Genomic DNA, 5580 nt, shown 5'->3' on the forward strand with positions numbered 1-5580 from the left:
AGGCATCACTCGAAAAGGAGCTACTCATGCTCCTATCTCAATCAGAGATCTTGAAGGAACGCTCGGAAATACTTATGGCTACATCACTCTCAAGGTGGACATAAGCTTAACCTGGACATGAACCAATTTTCACATAATCAGGATGATCCAAGAATATGACATGTTCTTCAGACGTGCGTGGATCCATGCTGACAAAGCGTCTTTGGTTGCACATCTCTCCAACGAAGAAATTTCTGATCCAGAAGATTTTACGGACACCTATCATCAGAGCACTTGGAGGAATTTCGAACTTTGACGAGATTGAAGCAAGAACCTGCAAAAGATGCATACACATTCATCAAGAGGTTCCACACTCAGGCAAGTCTCACTCCTCCCGTGTCTACGTTATTTATTTCCTCACATGCTATCCTAGCATGGGGACTTAATTCTGCTAGCAACTCTGCAAGACGTTATGAATGGTAACTTCACCGCATTAATATTTTTCCAAGTGGTTGAATCTGACATTTCTCCGAATCGAGCACTGGACGTTCATTGCTGAGATGATGTCCAAACACGACAAAGAACACTTTGGGAGTTTCTACATAGCCTTGCAGGAGTGTCCATGTGTGCTACAAAATTAGAAAGCTTTGATTTCTGCACAAGTGTTGAATCCCACTGCTACAACGAAAGGAATGATGAATCAACAAAAGATAGTCGGGCCCAGACGATCAAACCTAAGACATACTCAAGGGGTATGAAGCTTCAATTCTCAAGCATCTAAGAAGCCTTCAAAATTGTACTCCCAATCAAAGAGTACACCTTCGATAATGGCGCATCTGGCTTCAACACAAATATCTCGACACTGATTCAACACCAGCACGATCGACACTACATTCGATAAGTCTTCATTATATCATTATAAGACTTCTGAAGCAGATGCAACATCATTCATGCATGAATGTCACCAACTCCTCCAATATACAATGGACAAATTAAGGTGATTCATGAAGCCTCATCAACGGGATTTCTCTACATCACAAGCCCCGCATGATTGAGGAACTTTCTCTCTTCACCAATCACATCCAGTATGAAGACTGCTGATGCTATCTACTACAACAATGTCGACTCACTGACAAATCCAGTTCGTGGTAAAGTTATGCTTTCAGGAGCATTCATGTTGAACTCTCAGTACACCTTCATCTTACGGACGCTCAACTCATCAACTAGTTCGTAAATGTAAAGGCTCACTGGATGAAGGAGCAAGGATTATATCTATAATCATGGTTCTAGCCTTTTCGGTTTTTGGAGCAACTTCAACCACGGTATAAACATTAACAATAATCTCTAGAGGAACACCATCCATGATCTTAGCATTTACAAGGATCTCTGGAGCATAATCATTCATGGTCTCAGGACCAACAACGGTCTCAGGAGCAACATCCTCAGGGCTTCATCAACTAATCGTTCTCCGAAGTGTTACACATGAAGCAGACTTCTCTAAGAACCAATGATTCATATCAAGATGTGCAGACCTGATAACATGCTCACATGAAAGTCTTCCCAAAGCTGGCACGTCTGGTGGGCATAACCCGAAGTATTCCACAAGATGTTCTCATCACCTCTACAAATGAGATACAACACACTCCAGGCCATGGGTTTGCAAAAACGTACCAATGGGTGAGGAATGAGAAAATGATTCCTTTACAAAAGATGTTTGTCTATGTCTCTTCTATAACATACCAAAATGGCGCATCAATCGGACATACGAGATGAAAGATACGTCCTTTACCGTCAGGTCTACGAAATCTGAAAAATTTATACGGGATTACAAATTACAAATGTGCACGCTTGATTGGATGACCTATACAACTACAAATTGAGTGATTCTATTCTCATGGGATAACTCAGTCTCTTAGCTTAAAAAGTTGGATTCAAGTATCGAATTACGACGTCGTATGAGGTTTCTACAGCTTCCAGAGCATACAACGCGCAACCAGAGATTCGTGGACGGGAATCATAACTTCCACGGTCGATCGGTGTCCACCAGGTCTTTTCGCTAAGTCTTTCATCAAGGTACCTCCAATTTCGACCACCTAGGTCTTTACATCAATTTTTCTACCAGGGTCCTCTATCTAGGTATTGACAGAAGAAAGGAAACCGAAAGAGAGAGATTTAACAAAATACTGGGGACTGACGGTCAACTGATCATGACGATCAGCTTCACAGTCCAAGACTCGTGGCACCAGACTCTCATGTGCTAATCATTCATCATAAATGTAATTCTACCACTGGGATATGAAACCATGGTCATTACTTCATCCCCTCTCGAGAGCAACCTCGGCTATGGTCCCATGCCCAGGGTTTCAGAAGTGATATTTCTACGACTGACAGAAGCAAGATGGCACTGCAAGCACCATGCTCATATATAAATCAAGGGTTCCTGATCTCAAACGAATCAATGACATTAAAATCCTTCATCAACCGTTCAAGACACAAGTGAATGGTCTAAAGACGCAACAAGAGTGTTTTACAACATGACGGCTGAGATAATTTTACGCTGTCCTAAAAAAACCGACGATATGGGAGCAATTGGTGAAGAATATAGGGATGGGTCATATACCGTTCTCTTCGTATGTATGTCCTCTACAACATATCCAAAATTCACAACAATTGGAGAAACGAGCGAAGAGTTGTGGCCAAAACGTTGGACCACATGCCAGCTGTAAATTTTCTGAAGGTCTCATGGAAGTTTACTATTTCGTCGATTTCGGATCCTAAACATGTTCGAAACTCAAAAATATTCTTTGATAAAGCTTGGAAATTTCCTGGGATTGAGGATACATATGCAGATGTCGAAAATCTGACCCCAAACGAGGATTCTATAGCGTTTTACTAAAAGGCTGAAGTCTGAAATTTTCTGGTGACGTATTTCGGCAAAATTACTCGTGTATTCACATGGGTTTTCATTCATTCACTCACAAATCAGCAATTTCATACTTCTATGAAGAGGTCACAGGAGATATACTTACTAGGGGAGTCTCTAAACCGTTTGAGGGCTCGGCAATGTTAGAATCTCCGTTGGCAACTACATTATCTTCATTCGGTTCGGGATTTCGGGAACTCTCCATATTCTCATATCCCAAAGAAGAGCACGCTTCATCAACATAATGCTTATATACAATTATTTCTTCTTGGGCATCAACAACAATTATTATTATTTCATTCAAGGAGATGCCACGATCACCTGCACGAAAAAGGGTACTTACATCGACTTCTCCATCAGTGCTGGATTCATGAATTGTTTACCCGGGAACAAGTTGAAGACCGTCAATCGATGGAGAAAAAGTATGAAAAGAAGTAACAAACCTTGATCTCATGATCTTAATTGCACGGGCAAAGTCATGACACAAGGAGCTCTAACAACTCACCAAAGAAACGGCTGGGGACTACACGTCATTTGCTAACATCATGTAGTCCTTACTTCTGGGTTCTCCACTCCCGTAGACTTTCTTCCATTTCCATGGAGTCTACATTGATCCAGGATCTCACTGCACGATCATTCTATGGTAAATCGAATGAAATAACCAGGAGTACAACTCCGTATAAAGGATCTCTCACCATCACCGAGAGGTTCCAGAAGTACCATTTATTACTATGGAAACACTATCTTTGGAAATATTATTGGGAGTCAGTCATTCTCGCAAAGTGGATACTTTAGCACATCGTTCATACAAAGTGCAGGCTTCGACAGAACAATGAATCAATGGGATAAATGTGCTTACTTCAGAGTCTACAAAAATGGTAACCATCCAACTCTTACCTATTTACAATTTCACTAGCTATAGTGATTACAATCTCAAGAATTCGTTCGCTCCTTCAAACCTGCAAAGACGAACAAAATTCATTATTCAAATCATGACTTGATTTTCATAAAACCGTGAACAACCCACGTAAAATTTTACCGAGTGAACATCCACTGGTTTTTCAAAAATTGGACAGGCGTCCATTCTACAATTGTAAAAACCCACAGACATTATTTCACCATGTACAATTGTTTAATTTCAATAGTTGTTCAAAATCAAAACTTGATTTTACAAAATACGTAAATATTGAACGTGAAACTCACATAAAATTGAAAAATATATGTGTATATTTTTACTCCCTCACCCGAGCTTCTGTCTTTGAAGCGAGAGTATATTTTCAAAAATTTGTGAACGCTCACATATCAATAAAAATTTTCATGAAAGCTCATAGACAAAATTTTATTAACAAAAAAATAACTTTTCTCTCGTACGAGCATCCACCTTTGAAATGAGAGTTTATTCTACTTTGTGAAATCTCACATATTTAAAAATAAAATTTCGATTTTTGTGAAAGATCATAGACAAAGTTTTATATCATTAGACTCATGTCTATTTTGTTTGTTCCTTAAACTAACGAACGAACGAGCATCTATTCCTAAAACTGGGATTTCCTTATCGGGCCCGGCCCACGAATCGTAACCGACCAAGGACTCGTCGTCCAAACCAGCGGTTCAGCACCAATTCATGGTCATCAAGTGATGCTCTAATCATGAAATTGAAGCCTTCATCAATTCGTGGTTTGCTCATGCTCTCTAAATCCGGTAACGTCTCAACTTACGACTAAGTTTAATTACTGGTATTATTATTTATGGCCGGAAAATCACCATTTAATGCTGACTGTGGAACACAACTATCCTCAGTAAGCAGGGGACTTAATGTAGATGGTGGATTTTCGACAAGGTCTAAAATCGTAAACTTATAATTATACGAAGCTCTGATCCAGCAATCAGACGTGAGTATTGAGACACAGTTCTCTCATTGAATTCTTAACGGAGAGTACTTTCTCTCAGAGTACATGAAGATATGTAGTCTCACGACTGGACGACGACATATCTCATGAATACTGAACATTTTCAGTGATTATTTCTATATAGTATCACGAGATGGACGGCTCCTAGACAACTTGCTCTGCTAGTATAGAGCGATAACGTCTTCAGGAACAAACAACGAGTTTACCCTGACTATATAAAGGATATGACTTACCGACAAGATCATATCGGGATAATTAATGCTCCTAGACAGCTGACTCTGCTAATATAGAGCCACAAAGTTAATTACTCCTAATTAAGATTAATTCTGCCGTGACATTCACTACTGAATCCCCAGAATAATCTATTATTGCTCCTATTTCATGGTCGAATCCAGGACTGGTCCCAAGGAGATGCAATAACAATTGCTCCTATTCGATGGTCGAATCTACGACTGGTCCCATGGAATGGAAATAACAATTGTCCTGATTCTATGATCGAATCCACAGCTTGATCTCATAGAATAGAAATATCTATATTATCTCATTACTCCGATTTCATGATCGAATCCACAACTGGTCTCATAAATGGTAATAAATAAATCTTATTATTCCGATTTTATGGTCGAATCTACGATCCCATGGAATGGTAATGCTCACTTTATTATTCTAAAGTCGTAGTCAAATCCTCAGTTGGTCCTATGAATTAATAATAAACATCTTATTACTCAGTTTTGTGAATTATTCTCCATTGAATTCCACAATTAGTAA

This window comes from Papaver somniferum, chromosome 3 (assembly GCF_003573695.1).
Source record: "Papaver somniferum cultivar HN1 chromosome 3, ASM357369v1, whole genome shotgun sequence".
Lineage (NCBI taxonomy): Eukaryota > Viridiplantae > Streptophyta > Magnoliopsida > Ranunculales > Papaveraceae > Papaver > Papaver somniferum.